Genomic DNA, 21643 nt, shown 5'->3' on the forward strand with positions numbered 1-21643 from the left:
CAGTAATCCTGTGACTGGTCCCGTTCTGTTTTTGGCCAATGGTAACCCCCAGAATTAAGATGGTGGGAGATTCAGTGATCATATCATAATACCATTGAATGTCAAGGAGACACTATTAGATTTTCTCTCACTTGTTGGAGATGGTCAGTGCCTCACATTTGTGTGGCATGAATCTCGCTCTCCACTTATCAGCCCAAGCCTGCATGTTATCCAGGACTTGCTGCATCAGGGCACACATTTGTTTTCGCATCTGAGGAATTTGGTGTCGTTCAAATGGTACTGAGCACAGAGAATCATCAGCGAACATTCATCCTCACTTCTGACCTTGTGCTGGATGGAAGGTCACTGTTGAATGAGCTGAAGATGGTTGGGCTCATAGTGCATCTTAATACAAAGTGACTGAATTCTCATAGGGCTAGGAATTCTCATCCACAGAATTGACTGAAATCAGTTCGCAACATGTGTAGAAATGAGCGGAGCGAAAATGGAGGAGGAGAAGGCAGCAAATGTCATTTCTTCATTGTGTTGCTAACCAAGGAAGAACAAGAAAGGAGAAATGGATGGCAATAAAAGGAGTGGGAAGGAGCAGAGGATGAAGCTGTTGCTTTGTAATGGGGAGGAAAGAGAATAGAAGCAATAATGGGTGCCAGAAAGAAATGGTGAGGAAGGAGAATTGGTTCCAGCCTGACCTCAGTTGGGTGGGGAGTAGATGAAGGATGCTGCTGAACAAAGTGCATCTATGTATTCCTCCTATTTATTATGTTCTATTTATTGTGTGAGATGGCAAAGAGTCGTACCAGTTGAGTTGCAGCCTCTGCAAGCTATTTCCAAAGAGTGGACAGTGAATCTGTGAACTGTTCCAGCTGAGCGGATGTGGTGGATTGAGTGCTACTTTTAGAAAGCTGATGGTTCTTCACTCGTGAAATCCAATTATCATTTTGTTTTTCACTCTGATGATTAAAAATCTGTCAGTTGTGAACCAGAATAAAAGTTTATAATTTCCTGGGGAACTTCTCTTCAACACACGACCATTTTGTGTGCTCAGTTTGTCTTTGCTCTAATACAATGTTAGACACAGCAACAGTTACAAACTGATGTAGCTACTTGTTTCCGTGTTGTGTGTGTGTGTGCTTATTATACGCAGGACTTTCAGCCTTTGGCAACTGTATCAGATTTACTGAAACCATTAGTCAGCTTTTGTTTTTTAGGTTGACGTTCATGCTTTTCCTTGCTTCACGGATTGGGTCAGTGGAAATATCTGCCGAGGTACAGAAATTACAATAACCGTACTGATAGGACACTGACAGAAAAATGTTTCAGCACCCCTTCCCTCCCCAAAGACACTGCACTTGGTCACATCAGTCAACTCCAGTTGCATTTGATGGATAGAGATTAAAACAAATATTTTGCAAATTCTGGATATCAAATAAAAACAAAAGCTGTCCACATCTGAAAAGGTAGGTCAATTTTTAAAGTTAGATCCTTCTGTCAGGGCGGGTAACCGGAAGATCCGTCTGAAGAAAACAAGGTAGTGGACGAGATTTGGGGGGTGGAGAGGAGATAGTGGAGGAGGGGGGTGGATAGAGGAGAAACAAAAGCGAAAATGAATGAAGAATCAACACTGCCTCACAATTCGGAACTGTCTCTATGAAATTCCCTTTTGTGTCCTTGCACCCTGAAGGGATTGAAGGATTTCCGGTATAGATTGTTCTGGTACATTTTGCATGTCCTTCCTATTGACTTCGTCCAGACATATCTTGGCATGCCACCTTGCTGACCACTGAAGGCAAAGGCACCCATTGGAAGTATCTATGTGGGCTTCCTTCCATGTACCTTGGCAGATCTAGGTTGAAGATTGTTGCGCAGAGCAACAGCATCAACCTCCCCTTGATCAAATTCAATGATGACCATGTCACATGTATTTTTTATGGCCTGGAAGATATGGTTCTTCACAGAGGAACTACATCTCACATTCTTTTTTTTTTGAGTGGCTGTTCCAAACTTTTGACTATTTTAATCAACACTCCTGATATTCAGGAACCAAGAGGATATGGTTAAGTTTGACGTCTTCCTTTTGGGTCTGCTCCAGTGACCAAACCAGTTTTCCCAAGTCCAGGATATGTAAATCTGGAGGATAAAGTCACTCCAGCTATCCACCCACCTTACATAACCTTACCCACACCCTGATGGTTGTTGAGAGGAAGCATAACCGTCCACTATTGTGTAGCACAGATATTAATTGTATAATTGACCATCATAACAAAATACTGACTTCCTTTACGCTGGGCATTTCTGGTTTGATTGGAGTTGAGTTGATCATTTCAAAGTTACTGACTTCCGTGGAAGAAGAGAAGGATTATTTTATTAGTGGTGTCCTGCTGAATATACTACCTATGATACGGCTTTTGGGCCAATGCTGCTACAATTCCACTGCAATACCAAATGGAGTAATTAAATCATTCCAATATGTTAACCATCCTCTTTTCTTTGCAGAAACTGTTGACTTGCAAAAGTTGGCATACAAGTAGTTATCTAGTGGGTGGTGTGCATGTATACGATAATGTCTGTGCGAGTAACTGGGTCAGCCAAGGAAAACTGGAAATATAGTATTTGGCAAATGAAAAGGGTGCAGCATTTTTGTGTCAAAATGTATGAGAACGCATCTGAATTATAGGGTTCTTCTTCACTTATTATCATCATCAATTACTGCCACACTGAGTGGCAGTAACATTCCCTCTCCTCCAATTACACTGTAAACTCTGTGTTAAATTTTGTCAATGGGGAAAGCATGTCAATTTATTCAGATCTGTTCTGCCTAAAAAGGATGTTACAGAACATAGAAAATACAGCACAGAACAGGCTCTTCGGCCCACGATTTGTGCTGAACTTTTGTCCTAGATTAAGAACAAATTAATCTACACCCCAGCATTCTACCGTATGAAAAAAATGAAGTGAAAATCACTTATTGTCACGAGTAGGCTTCAATTGAGTTACTGTGAAAAGCCCCTAGTCGCCACATTCCGGTGCCTGTTCGGGGAGGCTGGTACGGGAATTGAACCATGCTGCTGCCCTGCCTTGGTCTGCTTTAAAAGCCAGTGATTTAGCCCAGTGAGCTAAACCAGCCCCTCTACTGTAATCCATGTACCTATCCAATAGCCGCTTGAAGGTCCCTAATGTTTCCGACTCCACTACTTCCACAGGCAGTGCATTCCATGCCCCCACTACTCTCTGGGTAAAGAACCTACCTCTGACATCCCCCCCTATATCTTCCACCATTCACCTTAAATTTATGTCACCTTGTAATGGTTTGTTCTACCTGGGGAAAAAGTCTCTGACTGTCTACTCTATCTATTCCCCTGATCATCTTATAAACCATCTATCGCCCCTCATCCTTCTCCGTTCTAATGAGAAAAGGCCTAGAACCCTCAACCTTTCCTCGTAAGACCTCCTCTCCATTCCAGGCAACATCCTGGCAAATCTCCTTTGCACCTTTTCCAAAGCTTCCACATCCTTCCTAAAATGAGGCGACCAGAACTGTACACAGTACTCCAAATGTGGCTGTACCAAGGTTTTGTACAGCTGCATCATCACCTCATGGCTCTTGAATTCAATCCCTCTGCTAATGAATGCTAGCACACCATAGGCCTTCTTCACAGCTCTATCCATTTGAGTGGCAACTTTCAAAGATCTATAAACATAGACCCCAAGATCACTCTGCTCCTCCACATTGCCAAGAACCCTACCGTTAACCCTGTATTCCGCATTCCTATTTGTCCTTCCAAAATGGACAACCTCACACCTTTCAGGGTGAAACTCCATCTGCCACTTCTCAGCACAGCTCTGCACCCTATCTATGTCTCTTTGCAGCCAACAACAGCCCCCCTCACTATCCACAACTCCACCAATCTTCATATCGTCTGCAAATTTACTGACCCACCCTTCAACTCCCTCATCCACGTCATTCATGAAAATCACAAACAGCAGAGGACCCAGAACTGATCCCTGCGGAAATACATGCTCAATGAAATGTCATATAACAATAGCTGTTGTAGTTACTCAGTTAATTTTTTCAATGCAGGCCCTGGTCTCTCAGCAATGTTGTGCAGCACTCTCTTGAACCTCTGTCATTGAAGCAGGGAGGTTTAAATCTTTCAAATATGTCTATAGTTTATGCCCTGACAGTCATTCTGAATGGGTAATACAGTGGCTAGCACAGTTGCTTCACAGCACCAGGCACCCGGGTTCAATTCCCGGCTTGAGTCACTGTCTGCACGGAGTCTGCACGTTTTCCCCCTGTCTGCGTGGGTTTCCTCCGGGTGCTCCCGGTCCCTCCCACGAGTCCTGAAAGACATGCTTGTTAGGTGAATTGGACTTTCTGAATTCTCCCTCCATGTACCCAAACAGGCGCCGTAGTGTGGCGACTAGGGAGTTTTCACAGTAACTTCATTGCAGTGTTGATGTCAGCTTTCTTGTGGCACTAAGAAAGATTATTATTATTTTCTCCTCCACTGCCAGCCCATTTAACTAACTGCCATTGCTCACAACCTTTACCATCTGTATCAGTCCTTTCTGGTATTTAAGTTACTGCCCTGCCTCTTCCAAAGCAAGTGGACCTGCACCTGTCTTCACAACCTTTCCAGCAGTCACTGTCAATGTATGAGATTCCTTTCACTTTGCATGTTCCCTCAATTGCAGCCTCATCAAATGTGCTGTTAACCAGTACTCTGTCACATTGCGGGTAGAACCTAGAATTTACAGTGTAGAAGGAGGCCATTCGGCCCATCGAGTCTGCACCGGCTCTTGGAAAGAGCACCCTACTTAAGCCCACGACTTCACCCTATCCCCATAACCTAGTAACCCTGCCTAAACTTTTGGTCACTTAGGGACAATTTAGCATAGCCAATCCACCTAACCTGCACATCTTTGGACTACGGGAGGAAACCGGAGCGCACGGAGGAAACCTACGCAGACACGAGTAGAGCGTGCAAACTACGCACAGTCAGTGACCCAAGCTGGGAATCGAACCCGAGACCCTGGAGCTGAGAAGCAACTGTGCTAACCACTGTGCTACCATGCTGCCCATTCAGAATAACTGCCTGGGCATAAACTACAGATGCATTTGAAAGATTTCAACCTCCCTGTTTCAATGACAAAGGCTTAAGAGAATGCTGCACAGCATTGCTGAGCGGCAGGGTAGCACAGTGGTTAGTACTGCTGCCTCACAGCTCCAGGAACCCAAGTTCAATTCCGGCCTTTGAGTCACTGTCTTTGTGAGTCTCCCCGTGTCTGCGTGGGCTTCCTCCGGGTGCTCTGGTTTCCTCCCACAGTCCAAAGACGTGCAAATTCGGTGGATTGACCGTGCTAAGTTGTCCCTTAATGTCCAAAACGCTGTGTGGGTTAGATTAATTGGATGGGGCAAGGGAGTGAGCTTGGGTGAAGTACTCTTTCAGAGGGTAGGTGCAGACCCGATGGGCCGAATGGCAGCCTTCTGCAATGTAGGGATTCTATGATTGCAAGGGAGATATTGCAGTGGCACAGACACTGAAATAACAAATGTTGGGGTACCAGAGAGACTCAGAATTGGGGGGAGGGGGGAGGGGTAGGAAAATTGAATTTTTGGAGAGGCAGAGGAGGAAGAGGGCGAAAGTATGAAAGAGAAAAAGAGAGAAAGAACGCACACTTGTGATGGTACAATGAATATGAGATAAGCAGAGTTGGAAGCTCACTCGTAATTAAAAGAACAAACTTGAATTGTCATCCCTTAAAGACATTTTAAATCCATAGATGTTTGAAGTTTTCATGTTCAAATACAGTTTAACTTGCAATGAATAAGTAACTTGTTAATTGTTAAATGCAAGTTACAATGTCTTGCCAGTTATGCATCACTGCAACGTAGCTGGGTAGAGTCCTTTGGAATGCAGCGTTGTGACACCATTTCAGGGAGGCTATCACTCACTATTTTAGTTTGACGCTGAATGAAGTGTGAACTTGGAGTTTTCCAGCTAGGCTTACAATTTACAAATTCACTGGAGGAGGCCGGGATGTGGAGCTATCAGTTGGACTTCCTTTGTTAAATGTAAGCAGAGTATTTTTTAGTGTTTTCCTGTCATGGTATTCTTTTAAAAGCTAGGAGTGAAGCTTTGTTTGTTAATCCAGGCTACCAACAGAGCTTTTCCATGACTACAGTGTGAGTCCAGCAGGGAAGTATAAATTGGTTACTGCCCACTGAGGATTAATATTGTAGCTACTGCTCTTAAATTGGTCACACATTACAGCTACTGCAAGTCGTATGAGGCCTTGTGGAGCCCCTTTTGGTAGACTGCTTTGTGGGGTGATATGATTGTTGCTTGTCATGCTGCTACTGAGACCTCTTTAATGGATGGGTCATATAATGGGTGCAAAGTGGGGTTCCCCACTGTACATTACAGTTCTGTTTCTTGGCCCTTTCTGGAATCTTCAAGTGGTTGCAGCTGTTAGAGGGCAAGGTATATTTTAGTTTTGTAGGATCCTGTGGGCTGCCTTGCAGAGGGTTAAAGTCAGATTTTGAATGGAGGTGGAACATTGTCCATTAGAAGTTGGGGAGTTTTGTTGGCTAAATTGGTGTCGCTGATGCTATGCTCTGGGCATGCAAATCCATTACTGTTCAAGGAATTCCATTTATGTAGGGCCTTGGATGGAGAAATTGAACCATGTCAATTGTTAAAGTTTCTAGTTTATTTATGCATCATCTCTTTGCTGGAAAGTAAAGGGGTCATACAATGAAGACCCTGGGGTTTCACAAGTTCAGTAGGCATGTCCAGCACTTATTCCAATTGTTGTCCAGATCTGGAGTAGGATTGTCTGTTGGCCAACGGCGAAATTGGGAAACGTGATTGGGCAGAGAATAGGTTCCGATGCCAATATTGCAGCGGGCGCCGATTTGACGCCAAATCGCAATTCTGTCAACGCGAAGCGGTGTAAAAGCATTCCGGAATGCATTTGCACATCATGAGTGGGCCCGACCCAGTATTCTCCAGGGCTGCCATGATCCCTTCTTCCGATGGGCCGAGTTCCCGATGGCATGGATCACTTGTGCTTTTAAAATCGGGAAACGGGTGTCTAGCTTTCTGGCCTTACGGGCCCTAACGCTACAATTAGGTAGTTCCCCAGACGGTACAACAAGGGTGGAGGTGGCCTGCTATGATTCCTGCGCTGCGACCTGGGTCCCCGTTCGCAGCCGTCTTATGGGGATAGGCCCGGCTGCCACTTGGGTGTCCCAGGTGGCATGGTGCTGCCTTGTTCCACCCACTGCTCACATGCACCAGGGACAGGAGGGGCGGGGTGGGGGGGACGGGGGGCGGGAAAGAGTTCAAGGTGCTGCGGTGTTCCAGCATCTTTCCTGCGGGAGTCACCGGCATGGGCCCCATCACCTCCCTGTCCCTCTGAGTGACCGATTGCCGCCGGGCTGCCCCATGTGATGGGGGTGCGAGTGGAGCTAATCCCTGAGGCTTCCCCACCACCTGGCACTGCCAGGCCTGGAGTCCCGCTCTGCTTTCGACCAGGGTCTGCACGCTCGCGACCATGGAACACAGGAAGTGGACTGTCTCCATCTGGGACTGTGTCATATCACCCATTAACTGTGCCATCACCTTCTGGGGTCGTGTCACACCTTCTGGGATTGTGTCACATCAGCCAGTGACTGAACCATCTCCCTCTGGGACTGGGCCACAGCCCTCTGTCTGTGCCAGGTCGGCCAGCACCTGGGTAATGCCGCCATGGCGTTCCCAGCCATGGCCTGCTGTGACTGGGCCATACTCAGGAGAAGCACTGCAATGTCCAGGTGGCTCAGGCACATAGATGTCTGTGAGACGGCAACCCTGCCCTGGGCGTCGGCCAGCGCCTGCACAGAATGCCCCAGGCCTTGGACATGCTGATCCATAACCATGAACGTCGTCCCCCCCCAATGCCTCCACCGTGGACGCCACCCATACGGTGTTGGCCTGGGTGACAAACCACCTTTTGCTCCTGCACGTGGCTACAGCTTGTGAGCCTCCTGAGTGTCAATCGGCAAATCCGGCACTGTTTCTCATCAGAATTGATAGTGTTCCACATGTCGCCAGTGCTAGCCCCTTAACAGTAGCGGAATTGGTCCAGGTGTGGCACCAGTTTTGCTGTTGTGCATGTCCACAAATTCTGTGTCCATGTCAACACTTAGTCTCAGGATCGGAGAATCCCGCCCCTGGTCTCTTGAATACAGAGTATTTGTCTCCAAGTCTTAAGGCTTAAATATTTATTTAATATTTTTAATTCATTTTATGAGGTGTGGGGATCACTGGATAGGCCAGCATTTATTGCCCACACTTCATAAGGTGGTGGTGAGCTGCCTTCTTGAACCGCTGAGGTTCTTGAGGTGTGGGTGCACTGTGCTGTTAGGGAGGGAGTTCCAGGATTTTGTCCCAGCGACAGTGAAGGAACAGCAAATTGTTTCAAGTCAGGATGCTGAGTGACTTGGAGGGGAACCTCCAGGTGGTGGGGTTCCCAGGTGTCTACTGCTCTTGTCCTTCTAGATGTTACTGGTCATGGGTTTGGAAGGTCCTGTCTAACGAATCTTGGTGAGTTACTGCGGTGCGTCTTGTAGATGGTACACTCTGCTGCCACTGTTTGCCGCTGGTGGAGGGTTTGAATGTTTGTGGAAGGGGTACCAATCAAGCGGGCTGCTTTGTCCTGGACGGTGTCGAGCTTCTTGAGGGTTGTTGGAGCTGCACTCAACCAGGCAAGTTGACTTGTGCCTTGTTGATGGTGGACATGCTTTGGGGGGTCTGGAGGTGAGTTACTTGCCATAGGATTCCTAGCCTTTGACCTGCCCTGGTAGCCCCAGTATTAATATGGCCAGTCCAGTTCAGTTTCTGATCAATGGTAACCCCCAGGATGTTAATTGTGGGGGATTCAGCAATGGTAATGCCAATGAATGTCAAGGGGTGATGGTTACATCCTCTCTTGTCGAAGATGGTCATTGCCTGGCACTTGTGTAGCATGAATGTAACTTGCCACTTATCAATCCAAGCCTGGATATTGTCCAAGTCTTGTTGCATTTGGACATGGACTGCTTCATTATCTGAGGAATGGTGCTGAACATTACGCAGTCATCTGCAAAGGTCCCCACTTCTGACCTTCTGATGGAAGGGAGGTCCTTGATGAAGTATTTGAAGATGGTTGGGCCTAGGACATTACCCTGAGGAACTCTTACTGTGATGTCCTGGAGCTGAGATCATTGACCTCCAACCACCACAACCATCTTCCTTTGTGCCATGTATGGCTCCAACCAGTGGAGCGTTTTCACCCTGATTTCCATTGACTCGAGTTTAGCTAGGGCTCTTTGATGCCATACTCAGTCAAATGTTGCCTTAGTGTCAAGGGCAGTCACTCTCACCTCTGGCATTCATGTCCATGTTTGAACCAAGACTGTAATGAGGTCAGGGGCTGAGTGACTTTGGCGGAATACAAACTGAGCGTTCGTGAGCAGGTTATTGCTGAGTAAGTGCCACTTGATAGCACAGTTGATGACACCTTCCATAACTTTGCTGATGGAGAGTAGACTGATAGGGCGATAATTGGCTAGGTTGCATTTGTCCTGTTTCTTGAGTACAGGACATACCTGGGCAGTTTTCCACAGGTAGATGTCAGTGTTGTAACTGTACTGGAACAGCTTGGCTACGGGTGCGACAAGTTCTGGAGCACACGTCTTCAGTACTATTGCCAGATTATTGGCAGGGCCCAAAGTCGTTGCAACATTCAGTGCCTGCAGCCGTTTATTCATATCACGCTGGAGTGAATCGTATTGGCTGACCACTGACATCTGTGTCAGTGGCGGTACGGTGGCATAGTGGTTAACACAGTTGCTTCACAGCTCCCGGCTTGGGTCACTGTCTGTGCGGTGTCTGCACGTTCTCCCGTGTCTGCGTGGGTTTCCTCCGGGTGCTCTGGTTTCCTCCCACAGTCCAAAGATGTGCAGGTTAGGTGGATTGGCCAGCTAAATTGCCCTTAGTGTCCAAGAAGGTTAGGTGGGGTTACGGGGTAAGGTGGAGATGTGGGCTTAAGTAGGGTGCTCTTTCCTAGGGCCGGTGCTGACTCGATTGGCCGAATGGCCTCCTTCTGCACTGTAATTTCTATGATCTATGCTGGGGACCTCCTGAGGAGACCGAGATAGATTATCCACTCGACACTTCTGGCTGAAAATTGTTGTGAATACCTCAGACTTGTCATTTACACATGTGTACAAGAAGATGAAGAGCCAAATCTTCCTCTGGGCTTGGGGAAAACCCAACTTGCGCAGCTCACAACCTGCACAGCTAAGCCATGTCTGCTGACTTCACATGCAACTTTTGTTCGCAGTGCAGCTTGCAAACTGAAGTGGTATGGGCGGAGTGTGGTTAAGGAGGTGGGCCAGTTAGTAGGCCTGCCTCGGTTCTCCAACACAGTATCCCAGCTCCCAACACTATTGAACGACCCTCTCAACCTCACCTTACCTATCCCCGCTCAGATCCATAATCAACATATGCCATTTCTGTCCCACATGTATCCTCCATAGCCACTCGCCCAAATGCACTATGTACAATCCTCAAATTCTATGGGCAATATCAATGGAAAATACTTTGCATACTGGGGGCAAGGAGAGAAATGAACTTATTGACATCTACAAAAACCTCCGTATCATTGATGTTAAGGGGGAAAAAAATTACATTCTGTCATGTATTTAAAAGTAAAGTACTTGTAATCCTGTAGTTTCTGTCAACAAACCGGAAACCACATCAAAGGCACAATCTGTTATTGCAACTTCTTGAAACTGTCATTCGTTTTCAGATGCAAGGAATGCCTACTGTGCTGAAAGCCATTAGCACTTGAAACTTAGTAAAGCATTGATAATGGCCACAGCTGAGCAACAAAGACTGCGGTCTGGGAAGGAATGAGCAGGTAATAAAGTCAAAGTGCTGGAAGAACTCAACAGGTCTTACAGCATCTGATGGAGAGGGAGTGAGTTAACATTTTGAATCAAACTATTAACGCTGTTTCTCTTTCTGCAGATGCTACCAAACCTACTGAGTAATTCCAGCGCTTTCTGTATTTATTCCAGATTTCCAGCATCTTCATCCTTGGCATTAAGCTTTGATTTTAGAATTTAAAAAGGTGTTCATTTTAATTTCAAAGCAGAGTGCCTGTCAATCAGCGTAGGGAAGTGGTTGGTTAGATTTATTTTAGCAGATCCATTAAAATCACAATCGAAAAAATAACAGGGCTGACTGGGCATTTTGATACATTTTTCACTGTACTTGGACAAATCCACAAGACTGGTCAAGTAAGGGTCAACATAACTTTAAGGACAGTTCCCTGTGATGAATCACTGTATTAAAAACACATCTACATTACAGTCCAGGGCCGAACAGTAACATTTGAAAATGTGTAAATACTTTTCACACTTTCCTTTCTACATGTTGCAGGCTTTCCATTTCCTTCATGAACTGTCAAACCTGCTGTCCTGTAACATTGTTACAGCCATGAGAGGAGGGTAAAAATGACTCCCTCTTGATGCTGCTTGAAGTCCGACCATCACAGGTTTTGTTGAAGGATTTAGAAGAACGAAGGAATTTGACTCAATGTCTGTGTTTCACCATTCACGTGAAGTAGCACAGTGGTTAGCATTGTTGCTTCACAGCTCCAGGGTCCCAGGTTCGATTCTCGCCTTGGTTCACTGTCTGTGCGGAGTCTGCACGTTCTCCCCGTGTCTGCGTGGGTTTCCTCCGGGTGCTCTGGTTTCCTCCCATAGTCCAAAGATGTGCATGTTAGGTGGATTGGTCACGCTAAATTCCCATTAGTGTCCAAATGTTGGGTGAGGTTACTGGGTTACGGGGATAAGGTGGAGGTGTGGGCTTAAGTCGGGTGCTCTTTCCAAGAGCCGGTGCAGAAATGATGGGTTGAATGGCCTCCTTCTACACTGAAAATTCTATGTCTATGTAAAATCAACCTAGCAGGCTTTCTGGAAGGTAGAAACATAAAAGGACTTACTGAGTTAAACACCCACAAAGGTAACGATAGGAAAAAGTTAAACGCTTCTCGAACTTTCAATTTAAAAAAAATTTAGAGTACCCAATTATTTTTTTCCAATTAAGGGACAATTTAGCGTGGCCAATCCACCTACCCTGCACATATTTGGGTTGTGGGATGAGACCCATGCAGACACTGGGAGAATGTGCAACCTCCACACAGACAGTGACCCAGGGCTGGGATTGAACCTGGGACCTCGGCGCCGTGAGGCAGCAATGCTAATCACTGCGCCACCGTGCCGCCCATTTCTTGAACTTTCATGACCCACATTCATTTTTTCTCTCGCTCTCTCTCTCTCTTTCTGACACACACTCAGAAAAATACTTTGTGGAATAATTGTTTGGCTGGTCACTGTCTGTGGCATAAGCTTTTCCAAATTCCTTTAGATTCCAGGAGTTGAGTTGAAGCCCATGTAACTACAATTGCCGGAGACATGGAGTGCAAGCGTACAGCCTCGTCACGCCCTAAATCTTCCGAGAAACCTTGTGAGATCTGCGACACTCGGTATGCCTCAAGGGATCTAACAAGATCTCGCGATCTGGATCTCTCTCACCAGGTGGGATTCAAATTAGCAAGTTTAAATGGGCGGTTAGCCTTACTTAAATATGTTTGTAACGGAGTCTCCCAAGGCCCAGGATCGAACACCCCAGGGCGGGATTCTCCACTCCCGCGCCGAAATGCCCACGCCGCCGTGAACGCCGTCGAGGTTCATGACAGCGCGAAACGGGCCCGATCCCGAACGATTCAGCCCCTGACGATGGGCTAGGATCGGGGCCGCGTCACCTACACGCGCCAGGCCTTGCCGCCGCATATAGGCGGCGCCGCATAACTGGCGTCATCCGCGCATGCGTGGTTGCCGTCCTCTCTAAGTCCGCCCCGCAAGAAGATGGCGGACGGATCTTGCGGGGCTGCGGAAGGAAGGAGGTCCTCCTTCAGAGAGGACGGCCCGACGATCGGTGGGCACCGATCGCGGGCCACCCCACATTTGAGGTACCCCCCCCCCCCCCTGCAGGATCCCCCCCCCCCCGCAGGCCGCCCCCCCACCCCAGCGTTCGCGCGCTGTTCCCGACGGCAGCGACCAGGTGTGGACGGCCAGGGGGAACCCGCCGTTTTGGCATCTGGGCCTGGGAATCGCCATTTTGGGTGTCTCCGGTGATTCTGCGGCCCGCGGAACTCGACCGGGCCGTTCCCGCTGTTTGGGAGAATCGCGGGAGGGCGTCCCGGGAAATTCTGGCGGCCCAGGCGATTCTCCCAACTGGCGCGGGAGTGGAGAATCTCGCCCCCCGTGCCTCACACACCTCACCGCTTAGCACAGGTCCACACAAACGTGGACCAGGCGTAAATGCACCTGGGATGGCACCCAGCTATCAGAGGCTACCAGTTGGTCAGGCTCTGGGCAGGGTGGTACCCTGGCACTCCAGCTGCCACCTGGGCAGCTTGCCACTGCCAGGCTGGTGGGCACACTGCCAGGGTGCCAGAATTGCAGTGCCAAGGTGTCTGGTTGGCAGGTTGCCCGTGCCAGGGATCGGGCTCAGGCGTTCCCTGCCCTTATCTGGTTGGGTGAACGGGGTTCAAGGACTCCTGAACAAAGGGGGGGGGGGGTCTGGATGCCACAGTGTGTGGTTGAGCGATCAGGTCGGCATTTTAAGTGGTGCCCCGATCTCATGCTGTGCCGTCAGTGCAGGAAATAAAGGTAAGTGTGGCCTTGGCTGGGCGTTCCTCGCAGAGGCTGATAGCGGGGTCTTAGCGCCGAGACACACCTCACTAAATGCGCCCAAAACGGGGCTCTTTTTTTCTCCGTTTAATTGCACCCATTTTTCTTCCAGAAGTCTGAGTTTTACACTTTAGACTTGTTTCAATGGGAGTTAAAGTTCCCTGTGTTGCGGATTTTTAAACTGTAAAAGATAGGAGCAGGAATTCGCAGACCATTGGGATTCTCTGTTCCAGCCGGTAGCGCACCCCTGCCCGCGCGTTTCCCGGCGGTGTGGGGTGGCTTCACTGGGAAATCCCATTGACAAATGGTGGGGGGTGAGAGTCCCTCCACCGGCGAATGGAGCGTCACCAAGAATCCAGCCCGGGGTCTAACCTGGAAGAGGCATTTGCTTCCTGGCCAGGGAGTGAGTAGATTCTGTAATGTTCCAGTCATTAACCCCGTGAATGCGTCATTATCCACCTTGATGAGATGTGAAGACATATCTTAACATAGTTGTTGCTATCCCTGCTGGGAGTTAGTCTTTTAGAAGTGCAAATGCTCTGTCCAGTACATTTCAGTAAATCTCTTTTGAAGTGGCTCTTGACGTCCTCCAGTATGAAATTCCACAGAAAGATGTCGTGATATGCCTGAATTGCAACACACAATGGAATTTACCATAAAACATAAGAGCAGAATTGGGCCACTCGGTCCATCGAGTTTGCTCCACCATTCAATCATGGCTCATATTCTTGTCATCCCCATTCTCCTGCCTTTTCCCCATCACCCAGCATGGTAGCATAGTGGTTAGCACAGCTGCTTTGCAGCTCCAGGGTCCCAGGTTTGATTCCCGGCTTGGGTCATTGTCTATGCATGTACTCCCCGTGTGTGCGTGGGTTTCCTTCGGGTGCTCCGGTTTCCTCTCACAGTCCAAAGATGTGCAGGTTAGGTGGATTGGCCATGATAAATTGCCCTCAGTGTCCAAAATTGCCCTTAGTGTTGGGTGGGGTTACTGAGTTATGGGGATAGGGTGGAGGTGTGGGCTTGGGTAGGGTGCTCTTTCCAAGAGCTGGTACAGATTTGATGGGCCGAATAGCCTCATTCTACACTGCAAATTATGAACCCCCGATCCCCTTGTTAATCAAGAACCTATCAATCTCTGTCTTACGACACTCAGTGATTTGACCTCCACAGCCTTCTGCGGCAAAGAGGTCCACAGATTCACCACCTTCTGGCTGAATAAATTCCTCCTCACCTTTTAAAGGATCGTCCCTTTAGTCTGAGATTGTGCCCTGTGATTCTAGTTTTTCATACTAGTGGAAACATCCTCTCCATGTCCAATCTATCCAGGCCCTGCAGTGTCCTGTAAGTTTAAATAAGATTCCCCCCATAAACTGCGATCCATAAGCTGTTCAACTTGTAATACCAGGCATAAGGTGACTTGTGGCAGCCATCTTCAGTTAGTGCCTTTTCTTGTCTTTAAATGCCTCTTTGTAAATAGCTCAGTATACACTTTGTCAGTCAGTGAAATTACAGATCAACACCACTCGTGCACAAGTCACATCATCGTGACAATATGCGTCCAAAATCCAACACCACCATATGGTGTGCAACAAGAGGAAATCTGTTTTTTGGTACCCCATTTCAAATGGGGAACGTGACCTCAGCAGGGCTGGGTTTGCATTTTGCACACTGGGCATTCCCGAACTGAAAAAATGCAGGGGATAATGGGGGCCGGGGGATGTGGAGGAAAATCAGATTTCTTCCAAAGAAAAACTACTCACACACTCTCATGCAGCTGCGAACCCTGACAAAAAATTTACCAGAAATCTAATCAAAGCATCATGCACATCAAACCTCCATGGCTTAAAATACTTTGCCAAGCTGACAAACGTGTTCTCTGAAACAGCCAAACCCTTTGGGAGAAAGTAAATTTACTTGTCAAGTAATGCCATCATAGCAGTTCGATTCCAAAACTGCTAAACATCTCAAGGATTCTACTGATGCCAAGGATTCTAATGATTGGCTTTGTAAGGATGCTGATGTATCATGTCTCCTGCTGGGACTGTCAAAATTAGTGAGAAGGTAGGTAAGAATTATACAACCTGATGGTTCCAGATCCTAAACAGCAAGGTCCAAGATGTCATCTTTTATACTATGCCATTCAGAACTGGTTTACATGTTGGGGGGTGAAGGTTTCCTGAACATCAGTTTCCTGAACATCAGGACATGACTAACGTCTGATCGCCGGGCAGCAGATTGTATGTTCATTGTTAAAGGGAGGGATGGTGGCATAGTGGTAATGTCACTGGACTAGTAATCCAGAGGCCGAGGGGTAATGCTCTGGAGAAACTGGTTCAAATCTCACTGCAGCTGGTGGAATTTAACTTCAATTAATAAATCTGGAATTGAAAACTAGTCTTAGTAATGATGACGATGAAACTGTTATCGGTTGTTTTAAAAACCCATCTGATTCAATAATGCCCTCTTGGGGAAGGAAATCTGCCATCCTTGTCTGGTCTGGCCTTCTTATGAATTCAGACCCACACTGATGTGATGACTCTTAATTGTTCTCTGAAAGTTCACAGGCAATTGGGGATGGGTAACAGTTGCTGGCTTTGCCAGTGATGCCTACATCCCATGAAATAATAAAAGGAAATCAATTTTAACTTCAGTATCAAGTTTCCTCTCTCAGCCCAGGTAGCTCAGTCGGATGATATTACGACTCTTAATCCCAGGGGCATTGTTTTGAATCTTACATGAGACAAATTTCTTCGTTTTGTTTTCAATATACTTGATTTTTTTCATCTGAAAAATATTTCAATCAATTCTCCACAGTTTTGAGTTAATTGGAACTTGTGAATCTCAGTTTCTGAAATTTCCTAATTATATATTGTAATCATTCACTGAATTATCAGAAACATGTTTTACAGGGTGAACAGCTGATAAATAGCAGGTAAAATGGATACAATAACTTTCAATTGGTGAAGGGCTGCACAGTGCCATTAGTCTGTGTCAAGCCAACTTGTTCCTTTTAGCACAGCAGCTAACACTGGCACTTCGCATGTGCAGATGGTGCTCCCACTATTGTTGCAGCACAAAAAAAACACAGACTTAAATTTAACAAAATATCACCACCACTTGCTATGCTGAATGAGCCTCATACAGAGATACATAGAACATACAGTGCAGAAGGAGGCCATTCGGTCCATCGAGTCTGCACCGACCCACTTAAGCCCTCACTTCCACCCTATACCCATAACCCAGTAACCCCTCCTAACCCTTTTGGTCACTAAGGGCAATCTAGCATGGCCTAACCTGCACATCTTTGGACTGTGGGAGCAAACCAAAGCACCCGGAGGAAATCCACGCAGACACGGGGAGAACATCCAGACTCCGCACAGACAGTGACCCAGCAGGGAATCGAACCCGGGACCCTGACGCTGTGAAGCCACAGTGCTAATCACTTGTGCTACCATGCTTCCCCCTCCCTCCATTATTGTAATTTCCACAAGCTCTTAGGCTGAAACATTTGAGGCATTTTTCCTATCTGTACTACAAACAACAATAAATATCTCCAGCAGTTAACTTTCCCCCAAGAAATATATCTACATAAATATAAATAGCACAATTTGTAAGCCACTTTCTAAGCTTAAATTAAATCTAAAAATGGCACAACCTGCAGAACACACAAAAACAGTCCACAAATAAATGTGATTATTTCTATCCAAGTCACAATTGTGATGTCACCTAGGAGACGGCATCTGCTGTAATTATTACACATTAATAATGTTAAACAGGATAAAAGCCTGAAGTCGTAACACTTAATTTAATTAATTAGTCATTTGTTAACTGTATTCTGTAGACTAGTTAAAATTAAATTAATCTTTTTCCATGTCTATTTCCCGAGTGACAGTTTAAAATCTCGTAACATGAAAGTGTTCTCCAAACTATGAAACTCCACTCTGTGTAGTTGAATGCAAGATAGATTTGAGCCTGTTTGTCAATCTGTTTTTCCAGCACATCACTCTACATCATTTTCTAAACAAAGCAATGCCCGAGGGCAGGGTAGACAGCGTAGTCTATTATTGGTATGAACTGCACTTGGCAGTATGTCAGTGAGCATCGCATCTCATTTTATCTACAAATGGATTGGATCAATAGCTCTCAATAAATAAAGAAAACAACAGAGTGAGCTCTTGCTGAGTTGTTTTCTAACCACAGATGACAATTCCAGAACAATTTTCATCCTGTTTGACATGATTTCAGTTTGGTTAATTTGTACCAGGTTTCTGGTGAGTGCTGTCACAATCGTGACTTGGATCTGTCAATTATAAGCAAAATAAGTTGATAATATTAGATGGAAATAATCAAAAAAAAATTTTTTAATTTAGAGTACCCCATTCTTTTTTTCCAATTCAGGGGCAATTTAGTGTGGCCAATTCATCTACCCTGCACATCTTTTTTGGTTGTGGGGGTGAGACCCATGGAGACACTGGGAGAATGTGCAAACTCCACACGGACAGTGATCCGGGGCTGGGATCGAACCTGGGTCCTCGGTGCCATGAGGCAGCAATGCTAACCCACTGAGCCACCGTGCTGACCTAGGAAATAATCAAATTTACTTGTGAACTGTTTCATGCATTTAGCAGGTTCTGTCATTATTAGATTCATGTCATTTAAACATATAATTTGGTTTGTAAATCAAAATAGAATATTTGTGGACATAAGGTTTTGTGTTTTTTATATTTGTATGGATATATTTGTTGGGGAGAATTTGACTGCATTTCTTTTTTTAAAGTGGTTTCATACATTAGTGGCCCTTCCAATGTTGTTGAAGTATGTGACTTTTTTAACTGAGAAATTAGTCCTCTTTTAAGAAATACTTAAAGGTAGAAGACCAGAAAAACTTGGAATCCATTTGCACAAGTGGAGGGAAACTGTGAAACTTAAATTATAGTTATGCAGCCATGGGACGTGGGCACCTCTGACATGGTCAGCTTTTTTGCCCATTCCTAACTGCCCTTGAAAAGGTGGCGATAATCTGTCTTCTCGCATCATTGCAGTTCTCATGCTGTTGGAGAGGGAGTTCTAGGATTTTAATGCAGTGACAATGAATACAGTATAATTTCAAGTCAGGGTGATGTATGACTTGGAGAACTTGGATGTGGCAATGTTCTGATGCGTCTACTGCCCTTTCTCTCCAAGGCAAGCTCACTGGTTTAGGGGTGCTATTTTAAGAGCTTTGGCAAGTTGCTGTAATGCACCATTCAGATGGTACACGCTGTTGTCAATGTGTGCAGGTGGCGGTGGGAGTGATGTTTGAGATGGTGGATGGGCTGTTTTGTCCTGGATGGTTTCAAGCTTCTTGAGGGTTGTTGGAGCTGCACTCATCCAGGCAGGTGGCTGTATTCTATTACATTCCTGCCTGGATGTACTGGCAGTCCTAGGTTTTATAAATAAAAGTAATTCCAAGCCAATACAAATCATTTGTAGGCTACAGTAGAATATTGTTTTAAAGATTTGGCCAATCAATTTTAGGAAGAACGTTATGCCAGAGAGAGCATGCTGAAGTAGTTTTATTGAGATGATACAGGGAAGAGATACTGTTATTTTGTGATTCATAATAAATGAAGCTCTTTTTTTTTAACTCAAATAGAAGTTTAGGAAGAGATCTGGGGCGGGATTCTCCGACCCCCTGCCGGGTCGGAGAATCGCCGGGGGCTGGCGTGAATGCCGCCCCCGCCAGTTGCCGAATTCTCTGGCACCGGATATTCGGCGGGGGTGGGAATCGCGCCGCGCCGGTTGGCGGGCCCGCCCCCGCGATTCTCCGGCCCGGATAGGCCGAAGTCCCGCTGCTAAAATGCCTGTCCCGCCGGCGTAGATTAAACCACCTACCTTAGCGGCAGGACAAGGCGGCGCGGGCAGGCTCCGGGGTCCTGGGGGGGGCGCGGGGCGATCTGGCCCCGGGGGGTGCCCCTACGGTGGCCTGGCCCGCAATCGGGGCCCACCGATCCGCGGGCGGGCCTGTGCCATGAGGGCGCTCTTTTCCTTCCGCCTTCGCCACGGTCTCCACCATGGCGGAGGCGGAAGAGACTCACTCCACTGCGCATGCGTGGGAACGCCGTCAGCAGCCGCTAACGCTCCCGCGCATGCGCCGCCCGGAGATGTCATTTCCGCGCCAGCTGGCGGGGCACCAAAGGCCTTTTCCGCCAGCTGGCGGGGCGAAAATTCGTCCGGCGCGGGCATGGCCCCTTAAGGTTGGGGCTCGGCCCCCCAAGTTGCGGAGCATTCCGCACCTTTGGGGCGGCGCGACGCCCGTCTGATTTGCGCCATTTTGGGCGCCAGTCGGCGGACATCGAGCCAATACCGGAGAATTTCGCCCCTGATGTATTGAACATGATATAGGATTGTGCTACGGAAAATATAGATAAACCTATACAGCTAAATTCACAGCGCCAGAGACCCAAGCTCGATTCCGGCTTGGGTCACTGCCTGTGCGGAGTCTGCACGTTCTCCCCGTGTCTGCGTGGGTTTCCTCCGGGTATTCCGGTTTCCTCCCACAAGTCCCGAAAGACGTGCTTGTTAGGTGAATTGGACATTCTGAATTCTCCCTCTGTGTACCCAAACAAGCACGAAATTTGGCGACTCGGGGCTTTTCATAGTAACTTAATTGCACTGTTAATGTAAGCCTACTTGTGACAATTATAAAGATTATTATTATAATGTAAGGTAAATATAGATAAAGCTACATCAGTGAACTGATAACTCGGTGACGTTTTTAAAGATCCTCATTGAAACAGTAAAAGGATCAAGGCGCCAAGGACCTGGGTTCGATCCCGGTCACTGTCCGTGTGGAGTTTGCACATTCTCCCCGTGTCTGCGTTGGTCTCATCCCCACAACCCAAAGATGTGCAAGTTAGGTGGATTGGCCACGCTAAATTGCCCCTTAATTGGGAAAAAAAAATGAGAGGATGTTTTTAAGCAGCTGCATAATTAGTGTATTTCTTTAATTTGAATATGTGCATGCCTGCATATGAATAAAGGCTGAATTCTGGAACGAGCTGAAGTGTGTGGAGGAAAAGAGACTGGACTTATGGTGGAGGGAGAACTGGAGGGAGCGGCTGTGTGTTGGAAGTTTACAGGCAAGGGAAAGTTAAATTGGGGGAAGGGGTTTTGAGAGCAGTAGTGATCGAGAGGATGATCCAATTTGGGCTATGCTACTGTTTCCATCTCTGCAATTTGGGCTGGGCAGAGCACTCTCCAGGCTACACATTTCAGTATTGTATTGCCCATTTTGTTTTGTGCAGCTGTTTTTCTGGAGTGCAGTCCACGATGGTGGTGTGCTGTCTCAGCGCAAACCACTGTTGGAGCTGGGACCACAAGTAGGCATTAGTCACTTCCTTGCATCTGCAGAGATGGAAATGGTAGCATAGCGGTTAAGTTAGTGGACTAGTAATCGAGAGAGCTGAACTGATTCAGAAACATACGTTCAATCGGGTTCCACCATGACAGCTGCTGAATTTAAATTCAATTAAGCTGGGATGAAACCAGTGTCAGTAGTGGTGCCTATATAATTACCAGATTATTATTCAAAAGACCATCTGGGTTACTACAATCTTTTTGGAAGGAAAGCCACTGTTCTTGGCTAAACTGTTCTATAAACAAGTGGCTTGTTAGGGTTATGAGGGAATCTGCAATAAATAATGACCTTGCTCAAAAGAAATATAATGACCTTGCCAGCAATGGCAACAATTGTTTTTTTTACAAAGAGTCCAAAATCTGTTTCAATGTGTCCTTAAAATGCAGTGGGGGGCTGCTTGTTATTTTGAAGCCTCAGGCTGTGAATCACCTGCAAATCTGGCATTACCCAGC

General features: G+C 46.8%; 1 protein-coding gene across 4 annotated transcripts in view; it reads left to right on the forward strand.

The window, feature by feature from the left end:
• LOC140426159 (uncharacterized) overlaps positions 1-21643 on the forward strand; it is a 102253-nt gene that overhangs the window by 17013 nt on the left and 63597 nt on the right. The window contains exon 1 of one of the 4 annotated variants that reach the window (XM_072510593.1): positions 5959-6076. The exons of 2 other annotated variants lie outside the window; for them this stretch is intronic. The gene's annotated coding sequence lies outside the window, so the exon portion shown is untranslated. Of the gene's footprint in view, positions 1-5958; positions 6077-10847; positions 10951-21643 lie in introns of those variants that run through there. One more of the 4 variants, XM_072510591.1, reaches the window with a different exon arrangement.

The sequence above is a fragment of the Scyliorhinus torazame genome, chromosome 7, assembly GCF_047496885.1.
Source record: "Scyliorhinus torazame isolate Kashiwa2021f chromosome 7, sScyTor2.1, whole genome shotgun sequence".
Taxonomy (NCBI): Eukaryota; Metazoa; Chordata; class Chondrichthyes; order Carcharhiniformes; family Scyliorhinidae; genus Scyliorhinus; species Scyliorhinus torazame.